Genomic DNA, 13,704 nt, shown 5'->3' with positions numbered 1-13,704 from the left:
AAGATACTGGGGCCACCTGGACAGTCCCAGATGCAGCTGACAGCATATTGGCTGGGTCACATGGAGGGGTGGCAGGCCCTCTGAGGCCTTAGTAGATGCATGGCTCCAGAGGGAGGGAAAGATCTCTTTGAAGAGGCCTCTGCATGGAGCTACCTGGGCTGGGATGTGTGCACTCTGCCCCTGGGCTGGAGGGCCTTTTCAGCAGAACTGTCCTCGTTTCCTTCCCTGTTGTGGGAGTGAAACACCCTGACAGAAGCATCTTTAAGAGAGAATCATTAAATTATTCATCTCACAATTCCAGGTTTCAGTTCACCATTGAGGGGAAGTCAAGGCTATATTTGAGGCAGGTAGTCACATCCACAGCTAAAAGCACATAGAATAAGTCCATGCTTGTTATTGGTCAGCCTCATATCTACACTTTCATGTCCAGGATCCCCTACTTAGGGAATGGCACTGCCCACAGTGGGCTGGATCTTCCTACATCAATTAACATAATCAACACAATCACGCACAAACCAATTTGATCTAGATAAATTGTTATTGACACTCTTCCCAGGCAGTTCTAGGTTGTGACAAATTGACATTTAAACTAAACATCACACACACTGTTCATGACCTTGTGAGGAGAGAGGAGGGTAGGAAATTAATCCAGCTGTAGATTGCAGAGAGTGCTCTCAATGAGGTTAGAATTAGGTTAAAGTCATCAGAATAGAGCCCATAGGTCAGTCCTGGAACAAAAGAGATGTGTGCACAGCCTCTCTACTCCTTGCCCTGAGATATCTGTAAGGCCTAGATACTCTGCCAGCAAGAGACCATCACCAGAGAGACCTCAAGATCCAGGAGCTAAAGTGTGCGATGTTGCAGGTTAGTTTTATACTAACAAGAAGTAGACGAGCAACAAGCCTGGGAATGGCTGTGTGTATGTCCAGGCCCACTGGACCTATGTCTCCTTTCTCCATGTCTGCTATTCCCTAAGGAAGGAGGCCTATGGAGGTGTGGGTAGGGGGAATGCCATGAGCCTTCTCTGTCCCAGCAAGGAGTGTCTTTGTGGTGGCAGTGAGAAGCAACTGTTCTGTACGTCATTTGAAGTTCAGTTGCCAGTATCACAGTTGCTTGTGGTCACCCTCTAAAGCCAGTTACTGAAGCGGGGAAATCCTACAAGGTGCCTTCTCAAGGTCCCCTCTAGGGCCCAAGAAATCCAGGCCTGGATGATGACTGTCTCCAGCTTGGCAGCACCTGACCCACTATCGTGCAGAACATTAACTTTGGAGACCTCTCCTGCACTGCAGTAATGACTCCAGTTAAGCTCCATTAGAGCCTCGTGTTTGCATTATTAGAACGAAATCTCTGCAGACATCAAAAATGCATCAAATTACTCAACAGCCCACATTTGGTTATAATTAAACGCGGAAGTGATGGGCAAAGAGAGGCCGGCTGTGTCAGCTCTGCGGCTGGGCTGATGACAGTAACAGGAGACACCGAAGACCTGGCCCCACTGTGGTACCCCATATCTCTGTGACAACCAAGAGAGCATTCCTGGGTTGGTGATCTGGAAGAGACTGAGGAAGATGACTCACAGGTAGATGTGAGCTGCTGGGCTGGAAGCCAAATTGGTTAGCACAGGGCAGGTATGGCAGGTGTTGCGTCCACTGCTTGGGTTTCCATTTAAGAGAAGCCTGTATTCATAGTATGGGTAGCAAACAATATTTCTCAGGATGATTCTAAGACCTGCCTTTGACCAAAGAGAACATCCTAGGACAATCTCATGCATCTTCTGAGCGCATCAGGACCTGCAATGTGATGATATGGGCTTTCTAGTGTCATGGGTCCTGACCCCTATTTGGGACAAGGCTGAGCACTAGGATGCATGCCCCAGCTTCTAGGCAGCCCAGCCTCTCCCCCTGCCTAGTCTCTTTCACTCATTATAGGGTTTTGTGAGATAGCAGATAAAGTCCTGAGAATATAAGTAATGTTGACATTAGCAGAATCGTGCCAAGGACCCAATGCCTTAGACTTATGGGGACGGCAAAGCCTTTCCCTGATCTAAGTATGAACAGTGCGTGCAGAACTATGAACTATAAGCTTCCTGCTCCGGGATTTCCTGCTTCTGTGTAGATATCTCTTTCCTGTTCTTGCTATAGATAATAAACATGCTGAGTACTGGGGTTGCCGCTGGTACGTCTCCACCAGAGAGCATGGCCCACCCAATCCCAGCTTCTCTGTATGTATATCTGTTACTTCTTCCTTCCCCATCACCCCAGTCAGGTCAGCACAGTATTGATCATCACAGAGGCTCCTGGGAGACCTCTTCATTCCCTATCTCCACATCAGAGACACTTTCAGAAGACCGTTGCCATGGAATATCAAGCCATCAAGAGTTTTCCACAGGGATAAGCCCCAAACAGCTTCAAGAGGTATCTGGGACCCAGGATTTGAATCACCACATGGGACCCCATGTCCTAAAATTTCCTAAAGCTGGTAGTAGAACTGAAGCTGCTCATGGACCCTCCATCCTCATTGCTGAGCCAATCTTCATTCTGACCAAATATGGTAATAGAATTTGTCTGGACACTTCATGGTGGCTCATTTCTTGCATCTCTTTATGGGGGGGTTCTTGTAAATTCTGATTTAACCCCCATCCATGATGTGAGGGTGGGCAGCATGTTTTGGAGACTGGTGCAGCCTTTATCCTTGGACTTATGTGCAAGAGGTGCTGAAGGTTGGAGCTTTGGTCCCATGGTTCTAGAGTCCCCAAGTCTGAGTCTCAGCTCAGTTACTCAGCAGGCATGCTGTGCCAAGTGACTTGCTTTGCTGTCTCGGTTTCCTGGGTTGGAATAATGGCATGGTTCCTGTGACTGGTAGGCGACACACACACACATGCATAGTATGGGGAATGGGGCTGGCACATGCAAGTCCACCATCAAGGTGGCTGTACCATTGCTGCTGGTGAGTTTAGACTCTAGTCCTGCCCTTCAGTCAGGGGGGGCTGGCGACAGCCTTCAAAGCAGCCTGTACCAAACCCAGAGTTGTCACAGTCACTCAGATTCAGCAGCTAAGGTTCAGAATCAGGGTAGAGGCTGGACTGTGCCCAGGGCGGTGGGAGCAGCGGGGGCGGCATGGGTGGCAGGAGGAGTGGGTGGGATGATTAGGGTCTTTGTTGTCTTTACTGGCTCTGGCTGGCTCCAGTGTCCCTTCCTCCTAGTTCCATCTTTGCATGGCTTTCTTTTCTTTGGTGTTGAATATCCCTCTTGTCGACTGCTCAGCACACAGTTACTACTCAGTTCCTACTGTCAATGCCCCTCATACCAGTTAAGATTCCTTTCATAGGAGGTCACGTTCATAGGTGCCAGGGATTGGGGTGTAACGGCCTTGGAGTCTGTCTTCCAGTTGGGCACAGGAGCCCTGGTTTGGATTAATCTAACCTCCACCTCGGACAGATGGGGACACAGTCTGCACATTATGTTTGATCTGTATATATAGAGGCCCCTCACCTGGACATACAACTTTAGAAGCTCCCTGGAGGTCTATAGGCTTGCAGGCCTTGGGTTTTCTGACTGCTGGGGATGGACAAAGCTCTACTACCTGGGTTAGAAGAAAGTCAGTCGCCTGCCTAAGAGGGTCTTGGTGAGATGGGGGTGGCACATCCCAGAACCTTCAGAGATCCTGCCCCTTCTCATTCTGAAAAGTTTGTGCCCATAGAGACATAAATCTCCTTAGTGGTCACTAAGGGCCCTGAGCTTACTCATTTGGACAGCTGTGTGGTAGGCAGCACATGGTGCCACTTCCTTTTTGGCAGGTGGAGTCCTAGAAGGGGGGCTTTCAATTCCCCTTTGCAGCAGGCATAGGGACTGGCTTAGAAAGATGTTCAGAATCTGCAAGGGCCTGGGGCTGAAAGCCACAGTCATCTTCACCCCAGTACACTGCTTCCCACCTCTGCCCATCCTCATGGTAATGCTATTTAGTGAGTGCCTACTGCATGCCAGTCACCACAGTTGGCATCTCTCTTTCTTCCCAGGATTGCCCTAGACAGAATTGGAACCAAGGAGGTAGGAGCCCTGAATGATGCTATTCCTCAAGGTCACAGGAATGTGGGTGTGTTTGGAGGACCAGCTTGTCTCTCTAGGCAGCAGAGGGCTGGGCCTTTACCAGGGAGCAAATCCACCTTGCATGCTCTACAGCCAAGGAGATCCAGCCTGCAGTGGGCTGTGTGTGGGGAGACGTCGGCAATGGGAACGGGAAGTGAGAACGCCACGTGGAGCTGCAACCTCTGAAATTACCCCATGATGATTTATTGCGGTTGCTTTCCCGGCAGCTCCCATCCTTGCAGAATATCCTGTAAGTGGGTAAACAGGAAGGAGATTTAATTAGGAAGTGGAGCGGGGGAGTGGTGATTAGCGGGCGGATCCTCTGATGCCCTGTGTAACATGCAGTTAATTACACAGACTGCAGGGGAATTAATGTCGGGCAATGCTAATGGTTTTTTTTGGGGGGGGGGAAGAATAATTTTATTTACACAACAGAGATGCAAGAATTATTGAAATGAGAAAAATGGAAGCAGCATAGGACTTAGGACTGGAAGTTCCTAGGCCAGGAGGACTTTGCCATTTTTGGATGCTAGTGACAAAGAGAACCCAGGTGACCCCTCAGCCCTGTATCACCTGGCTGGCAGGAAGTTAGGGAGTCCAGGTAGTTCATAGGCTGCTGGGCCAGGATCTGCCTGGCTTGCTTTCTCACCAGAGTCTATCTACTGCCAGGGTGTGTGGGGGTATCTGAAGGGCCACACCCTGCAGGGTACTGGGGAGACATGACCCTCTCTCATATATAGTCTATCCAAAGGTCTTGTGGTGGTTAATATAAATTATCAACTTGCCCACATTTAGAATCACCTGAGAGAAGGGCCACTGGGCATGCCTGTGGGAGATTAATGTGATTTCTTTGAGCATGGAAGAGCTGCCTCCCATGGGTAGCATCATTCCCCAGTATCCTGCTGTGGGTGGCATCATTCCCTAGTTAGTGGGCAGTATAGGAGTGGAGAAACTTGGATGCATTAATCCATCACTGTCTTCTGACTGTGGATATAGTATGGTCATCTTCAAGTTTCTGCTTGCTTTGGCTTCCCCTTCATGATGGGATATACCCCACAACTATACATGAAAATAAATCTTTTCTTTCATAAGTTGTTTCTGCCAGAGTGCTTTATCACAGCAACAGGGAAAGAAACAAAGACAGCTCTAGAGACACAGACAAGTCTGCTTACTGCAAAGAACCAAATGATGTAGGTGGAGGACAAATCTAGGGTTTATAACAAGCACTAGGGGTCTTGCCCTTGTAGTGTGTGGGACAGGTAGCCCTATAGTGCAGGCAGGCCCTGTGTGCCTCTCCAGTGGGAGCTCAATTGAGTTTGACCTTTTCTGTTAGACATTGCTGGTTGAAAAGGCCAACACTGTCCTCATCTGTCTCCAGACCCGGCTTCTGCTTACAGAACTGTCCCTCTGTCTCCTCATTTTTGGGAGGGAGGAATCTTCCGAGTAATGGAAAATATGTGTGTCCAGAACCAGGGGCTCAAACAGATCCAATCTGAATAGTTTCTCAAATTAGAGGTAGGTCAGGAGAAAGGGAAGAAGAAGAGATGGGGGGAGAGAGAGAGAGAGAGAGAGAGAGAGAGAGAGAGAGAGAGAGAGGGTCTTCACTTACAAAGTCTGAGCTGGTGTGTGCACATGGGTGTGTTAGGATGCTACACTGGAGAGCTAGTACCCAGACTATCAAACTTTCATACTCCCTGATATGTCCCCAGTCTTGGAGTGAGGGAAGGTCTGAGCAGGGCATGCTGGAGCTGAGGGAGTGGCTGAGGAGTCCTAGATGAGAGGCAAGTTGGGTCTCAGGAAGTCAGTACTGGTCCAAACCAGCTCCAGGAAGACCTTTCTCCAAGACCACCCAACCTCTGGCTCCCCACTGTGGCTGATGTTACAAACTGCCCTCTCCCACCCTTGCTGCTTTCCATTCTTGTCTCTGTTTCTCTCTTCTCCTGGGCCATTTTTCTTCTTGGTAAAGCCTATCCTGGTGAGGCTCAAGTCTCAGTCAGTCCTGCTGTCCCCACCAGCCACCCTAATCATCACATTCAGAGTTCATTGCCAGGGTTCTCCAGAACCTGAAGACCAGGAATCACTGGATGCAGAGAGCCATGAGGCCTAGACTGGAGATGTAGCATAGCACGTGTGCAAGAAATAGATACTCCGGTGGACATAGTGTCCTATGCCTTTAATCCCAGCACTCTGGAGGCAGATCTCTGTGAGCCTGAGCCTGGTCTGGTCTACACAGTGAGTAGAACACCCAGAGCTACATAGTAAAACCCTGTACGGTGGTTTGAATAGGAATGGACCATAGACTCATATGTTTGAATGATTGGCCTATAGAGAGTGGCACTATTAGGAGGTGTGTCCTTGTTGGAGCAGGTGTGGCCTTGAAGAAAATGTGTCACTGTGGAGGCAGACTTCGAGGTCTCATATATGCTCAGTGGGACAGTCCCCTGCCATTGCCTGAGGATCAAGATGTAGAACTCTCATCTTCTCCAGCATCAAGTCTATCTGCATGCAGCCATGTTTCCTACCATGACAAAAATAGATTAACCCTTTGAACCTGTAAGCTAGTCTCAATTAAATGCTTTCCTTTATAAGAATTGCCTTGGTCATGGTGTCTCTTCACAGCAATAAAACCCTAAGACACTGTGGTGGTTTGAATATGGTTGGTCCAGGGAGTGGTATTATTAGGAGGTGTGGCCTTGTTGGAGAAAGTATGTCACTGTGAGGGTAGGCTTTGAGACCCTCCTCCTAGCTGCCTGGAAGACAGTTTTTTCCTGCCTGTCTTTGGATCAAGATGTAGAACTCTTGGTTTCTTCTCCAGCACCATGTCTGCCTGGATGCTGCCATGCTTCCTGCCATGATGATAATGGGCTGAACCTCTGAACTGTAAGCCAGCCCTAATTAAACGTTGTCCCTTATAAGGACATGGTTTCTCTCCTCAGAAATGGAAACCCTAACTAAAACAGACACCTTGTCTCAAAAACAAAACAAAACAAAACCAAAACCAAAAACAAACAAAAAAAAAAAAACCCAACCAATCAACCTCAACCAAAATCACAATCACTACCACAGCAACAAAATCCTCAGCCCAACCAAACCAAACAAAAAAGAAATAGGTACTTGATAAAGGAAACCCACAGATCCAGTTCTGCTCCCCAGAGGCTCCCAGCCCTGCTCAGTCTTGCCTAGGAATTTAGGACTGAGGGCACAGAAAGATCAAGCTTTGGGGGACATGAGCTGCTTCAGAGGACATGGTAATCTCCACTTCCAGGACGCCCACTCTATCTGTCCTACTCTGTCACACCTTACCCACCTGTCCTGTCAAGTCCTACTTGGTCCCACCCTTACCTGTGATGACCTGGATTGTCTCTTTGGATACCCTGGGAGCAGCAGGTACACTTATCAGAGGGAGCAGGAAGGTATATGTGGGGTTCTGTAGAGGTTCACAGAGCTGGTCCCTCACTAGATTCTCCATCACCCTTGACATGACTCTTTCATAGTGGACTCTCTTGGGATGGATTAGACCTTCTAGACCCCAGGGGTCCCAATTTTAATGTGTTCATGAGTGCAGGGTTGCATTTCCCATCCCTCAATGGAAGCAGGAGTGAGCACTGGACAGGGTTCAGGGATGGGATGGGAAGAGTGCGGCAGGGTTCCATGGCAGAGGGCTAGCTAGCATCCACAAGGAGAGGAGAAGCCTTGAGGAATGAGAAGCTCATGGGATGCAGCCCAGTGCATGCCCCACCTGTAGACTGACCTCTCAGGGCATCCCTCACATCTCTCCCTTCCCATTCTCCTTGCATCCAGTGGCATAGGAAGCTTGGGACTAGAGTGGCCTGGGCTCTACAGGCTCAGTATTGACTGCCATAGCCCTCCATGGTCTACCCCCACTGTGACCATCAGGGTCTCAGGTGTATGGCTTTTGGGGACATCTCCAGTAACAGGCTCTTTCTCACAAGAAGCCCCCATGCTCTTGCTGTCCCACTTAGGGGCCTCTAGAAACTCTACAGTTTATAAGGGAGAAGAGTTTGCCCTATTTGCATGTGGAACCTCCAGACAGGGCCATTTGTTAGCTTGGAGCTAGCAAGGAGGAAGTTGGGCCTGGTGGCTATGAGCATAGGAAGGAGTGTTACTATGTGACTCAAAATAAGCCCTCACTCTAAGCTTCAGTTTCCCTTCTGAGGAATGGGGATAACCCTCATAGTGGTGCCCTGGGACCTCTTTGAGTAGGGTACCTTTGGCTGCATGGATGCCCCCACTCTTGGGCTGGGGGCTTCTCTAAAGGACAGACCAGCAATTAGCGTGCCTTGTGAGGATGGTGTGAAATGACAGCTGATGGCCGCTGGCCGTGAGCTGCTTGTGGCTTTTTAAAAGGTCCTGGTGATCTTGTCTGGCTGCTCATTTGCAGTGTCTGTAGAGAAAGCAAATGCCAGCCTCTGCTGGTTTAGGCAGGCTGATCACAAAGCCCTAATTAGCAGTGTCTGAAATAATGAGGTTTTCCTGTGTTCTCATTACATGGAAATTACTTCTGGAAAGCAACTTGGAAGGGCATGGAGGTGTGAGGCAGCCTTTTCTGGAGGGCACTGGTCACTAGACCAATGGCTAAGCGCTTTGCCTTGAAGGCCACCAGGGAGAAGTCCTGGGATGAGGGGCAGTACCCTCTTTTTGACCCTGGGGAAGACCACAGTGGGAGACTGAAGGCTGGATACAGGTAAAGGAGGCTTGAGAAATCCAGGTTTGGGAGCCACCCCCTGACATCTTCTCACCTTGGAGGGTAGTGACAGGCATTCCCAGTCATGAGAGGAAGGAAGTTAGAGGAACAGCAGCCCCTGCTTGCCTGCCTTAAAATGATGCTCTTTGGCAGACAGCAGGATGTCTTTAAATTTTCATGGGCTCCCCTTGGTGGAGGCCTGTTGTCCACAGCCTTAAGCCAGGTCTGTGCTGTGTTCACGAGTGCCACCCCTTGGCAAGCCTGTCTCCTTTAGTCACGAGATGAGTGATGGCTTTATGGCCAGTGGAGCCCTGCTTCTTGCTGGCTGGGATGCTGTCAGAGTGAATTCACTTTCTAATAATGCATTGTTAACATGACTATTAAATGCCTGGGACTCTTTTTTTTGTCTCTAAATGGTGTTTGCCAGTGGCTGTGTGTATATCATCTGAAAGTGAGCTCTTACTGCATCTGTATGTCTCCAGTCACCAAGGCCATGCTAGGTAAGGGCCCGATTAGCTAATGGATTCCAGGGATCCATAGCAGGCATGGTGTCCAGGAGACTTCCAGGGGGTCTGCTGGGCAACGAGATCTCAGGCACCGTGAAGCCCAGTGTGTTTGTGTCCTGTCGCAGAGGCTGCTATCTCCTTGGCCTGGAGCAGTTCTGAGCTGTACACATAGACATACAGACATACACATGGAGCAAGACCCTTCTCATAGGAAGTATTTCGAGTCATCCCAGAGGCTTCCAGCCACATTGGAAGGTCTGTCCCTACAAATCAGGATCAATCACCAAGGTTAACTGTGCATACAGACCCCTGCAGTCAGCAGAAGCAGGAATCCATCAGCACACATTGGCTCTCTTGGCATTCAGTGTGTAGTCCCTGAACACAGGAAAACATGTGTGAATGGCTGAAAAGAACAGGTGGACAAATGTGAATTAGTGAATTAAAATGCACAGATCTGCAATGGAGTGCCCATGTCCTTTAAGGAGAGCTGTACCAGTAAACCCCTGCCCAAGTCCTGGCCACATGCTCAGTGTCCAGGGCAGTGATCTACCTTGCTGCTGGGTCACCGATGTCTCTATTGGTCAAGCTGTTTCCTAGCAGTAAGGTTCTGCCCTGGCTTCTCAGTGTGGTGTCCTTGTCCCATGGGAGCACCCTGGGGGTGGGTGTTGTACTGAGGGAAGCAAGGAGAGCCCTCTTTCACAGGCTGCTTGCTTGATAGCTCTCTCCTGATCCCCAATTCCATTGGCTCTTTTTTTTTCTCTATAAAAAGCTTTATTATCACTTGGTCAGAAGCTTGGGATGGCTTAAGATAGCTTCTGCACATCTTGGAAGAGCCCTGCCCCTGGTTTTGCAATTTAAGAAGCTTGGCACCATGGAGTTTTTCCTCCATGGATTCTAGGAAGAAGTGGCCTATGCCCCGCAGAGTGTCAAAACAATAGCCAGAGAGTGGTAGAGAGAGGAGGCCAGACTGTATGACTTGACCTCGCAGCTTACACTTCAGAATAATTCTGATGAATCTGGGCAGCCTTGGCTGATCCGCAGAATGGAGCTAACCACAAAAGGGTGGGGGCTGGGGGGGCTATACAAGTGACATGCTATCACATAGTCTTTCCTCTGTCCCCATTTTCCGCAGGGCAGTTGTCTTAGTGGGGTGGACAGGCCCACCTCCTGAGCTTGTAGACTCAATGGGTCAAGTTCAGTTTCTCCCTCTAGTGGGAGTGGTTGACTCTGGGCACTGGGAAAGGATATGATGTGGGTAGTGAGCCTGTCTGCGGGTCTGGAGGACTTCCTGGAGGAGGAGCTAGCTCAGTGAAGATTGGTAGACGGGGTGTTGGTAATCGGGTCTAGGTTGTACTGGAGTGCTTTTTTGGGAGACAGACCAGTAGAAACTCACTGCAGGTGTTGTCATATGTTCTAGAACACAAGGGCTATCCCGTGTGCGGAAAAGTACTTTTGACTGTGCTCAGACTTGGAACCACTGGATAGCTCTATCAGAATGTGTTAGAGTGTATCTGCCATGGGCTTGGACTGCTGGTAGGTGGTGTTCAGGGGCCCCAGGTTTGTTCTGGAGGGTGTTGTTGAGTAGTGTCTGGAGCTGTGGATAGCATTAGCCATCAGCAGATGCTGGCTGGGCTCTGGCCTCAAGTGGTCAGGACCAGAATGCCGCAGGTGTTCCCAGTGGCCACTTGGGGTGGGGAAGCACCTTGACTTGCTCAGCAGCCATGTTTCAACTGTGCTTGTGAGATCTGGGGGGCACTGAGGGGTCAGTGAGAGAGCTCACTGGGTAAAAATGCTTGCCACCAAGCCTGACAACCTGAGATCGGCCCCTGGGAACCCCACGGTGAGAGGAAAGATCCAGGGACTGGACACACAACCAGAGAACTATCAGGGGAGAGCCTTGAAGGCTGGGGTAAGACAAAGCTTCATAGGATCAAAGACCTATGAGGTCCTTTCAGAGCGGAGGGAGACTTGATTCCAGCAGGCTCAGTAGTCAGTGCTATTCCAAGGCTTAGGTGGCTGTGGGAAAGATATGAGCTCCTGGGGGTTCTGGAAGCCTATATACCCACAGCTCCTGGGGTCCTGACTCCAGGGCCACTCTAGGGCCCTGAGCTCTAGCCTAGGCCCTTCAGTTTTATCTGGGGTCTTTCAGACCTAAATTCACATGTACTTTGATGTCTGTGTTTTATGTTGGAAGTTACCACCTAACATGGTCTGTAGTTAGCTGGTGTAAGCAGTGTGGCTGTCCATGCTGGCAGCTGCTGAGTGTTTGGTTCTATCTATTCGGAGTACAGCTGTGCTGGAGTCCAGGGAGATCAGACCAACCCAAGCCTGCTCTCAGGTGTTATGAATGCTCCTCTGCCCTGGATCCAGCAACAGAGGATCCAGACCCCCAATTCCTTCTCTTTCCACGCCCTGCTCTCCTCTATTTCTGGAAAATCCCAGAGGAGACTGGAATGAAGGAGACCATGTTGCTCTCTGAGGCCTCATCTCCTCACCCAAAGTTCCTCAGGGTTGCCTCATTTTAAGACGATGTTCCAAGGGTCCGGTCCTCCACACTGGGCAAAGGGTGATGGTGCTGCCGCCTGTGAAGAGTGGGGCGCAGTGCCCTGATTCACTGAAGGCAGCACAGATGAGACCTCATTTGCCAGAACCCGGTGCTGTGCCGCACGTGGTGATGGTAGGGGCATTGGTGCCAGAACCCGGTGCTGTGCCGCACGTGGTGATGGTAGGGGCATTGGTGCCAGAACCCGGTGCTGTGCCGCACGTGGTGATGGTAGGGGCATTGGTGCCAGAACCCGGTGCTGTGCCGCACGTGGTGATGGTAGGGGCATTGGTGCCAGAACCCGGTGCTGTGCCGCACGTGGTGATGGTAGGGGCATTGGTGCCAGAACCCGGTGCTGTGCCGCACGTGGTGATGGTAGGGGCATTGGTGCCAGAACCCGGTGCTGTGCCGCACGTGGTGATGGTAGGGGCATTGGTGCCAGAACCCGGTGCTGTGCCGCACGTGGTGATGGTAGGGGCATTGGTGCCAGAACCCGGTGCTGTGCCGCACGTGGTGATGGTAGGGGCATTGGTGCCAGAACCCGGTGCTGTGCCGCACGTGGTGATGGTAGGGGCATTGGTTGGGAGTCACTTCATCTTTTCAAAAAGAACGCAGTGGACAAAGCTGGAGGCAAGGGTGGATCCAGGGCCACCTTCCACCCCGACCCCAGCAGCCCCAGCTTCTTGTGCCTGATGGCAGCGCTCCTCATTAGCAGAAGCCAGCAGTCTGCCCAGGAGGACCTGGGGGTTACAAGGTCACTTCTGAGCTCCTTTTTATTACACACCGGTTGGTGATGGCTGTGCAGCTAAAGCCAGGGGCTATCTCTGGCCCTAGAGACACATGGTCAAGAGACAGTTTGTGTGCATATGGCTCTGATGTGGGTACTGCTCACTCTCTTGCCACATGGCTGTATACACACACCAAGAAGCTGCTCAAGGAAGAGTGTAGGCCCTGAAGCTGCTTCTATGCTTCCCAGTGACTGTTTGCCCAGGTCCTGCTTGGAAATGGAGGGGGGGTGTCTAGTCCCTAGCTGTAGGGAACATGGGGAACTTCTTCCTGAAGAGTGGAATGGTTTGAGAGCCAGCACTGCACCAGCATAGCCGTGTCACCATGGTGAAAAAGCTTGCTGGCATGGGTGCTGTTCTCTTCCTTGTACTCACCTTGTAAAGATCTGAAAGTTAGCACCTTAAAGTCAGGTATGGTGGCGCACGCCTTTAATCCCAGCATTTGGGAGGTAGAGGCAGACTGGTTTCTGAGTTCTAGGCCAACCTGGTCTAGAGTGAGTTCTAGGACAGCCAGGGCTACACAGAGAAACTTTGTCTAGAAAACAACAAACAAACAAACAAACAAACAACTAACTAATAAATAAACAAAAAGTCAGCATCTTAGTTTGGCTCCTAGAGGTCTGCTTATCCATTGATGCCTCGCTGGTAACTGTAAGGGAGAGAGTGGAATTCATGTTTCAGAACCTGGGTAGCTTCCAGTGTGGCTGTGGCATGTAGAAAGAAACTGCCCTTGGGAGTGCAGAGGCTGTTTAATTGCAAGACATGCACTATACCGTGCTGTCTGTGGATCTTGGGTGAGGAGTCCCCTCCCCTGAGAGCCCTGGCTGATGAATCAAAGAGAACTTCTGGGTTCCAGGCTTCATTAAGCTCTTCCATGAAGAACTCATCAAACACATGCTGAGATGTGTGGATGGATGTGTACACAGGAAGAAACTAGAACTTGAGCCTTTAGCTACAGGCTTAGTATCAGAACACTGGGGGACATGAGAAGTAACAGAGGGGCCCAACAGCTCACTCAGATTGGTTGATGGGGTTTGGCAGGACCCAGGCCTCAAACTCCAAATCTATCTCCATTCCTTTG

The 13,704-nt window shown here is 50.3% G+C and overlaps 1 long non-coding RNA gene across 1 annotated transcript in view; it reads left to right on the top strand.

Annotated features, from left to right (window-relative positions):
- Nucleotides 1-1,439: 1,439 nt before the first annotated feature.
- Gm13373 overlaps nucleotides 1,440-13,704 on the top strand; it is an 89,759-nt gene continuing 77,494 nt past the window's right edge. The window contains exon 1 of the long non-coding RNA XR_374202.3: nucleotides 1,440-1,579. This is a non-coding gene — a long non-coding RNA (predicted gene 13373). The remainder of the gene's footprint in view (nucleotides 1,580-13,704) is intronic.

The sequence above is a fragment of the Mus musculus genome, chromosome 2, assembly GCF_000001635.26.
Source record: "Mus musculus strain C57BL/6J chromosome 2, GRCm38.p6 C57BL/6J".
Lineage (NCBI taxonomy): Eukaryota > Metazoa > Chordata > Mammalia > Rodentia > Muridae > Mus > Mus musculus.
This window is presented reverse-complemented; position numbering and strand designations above follow the sequence as displayed.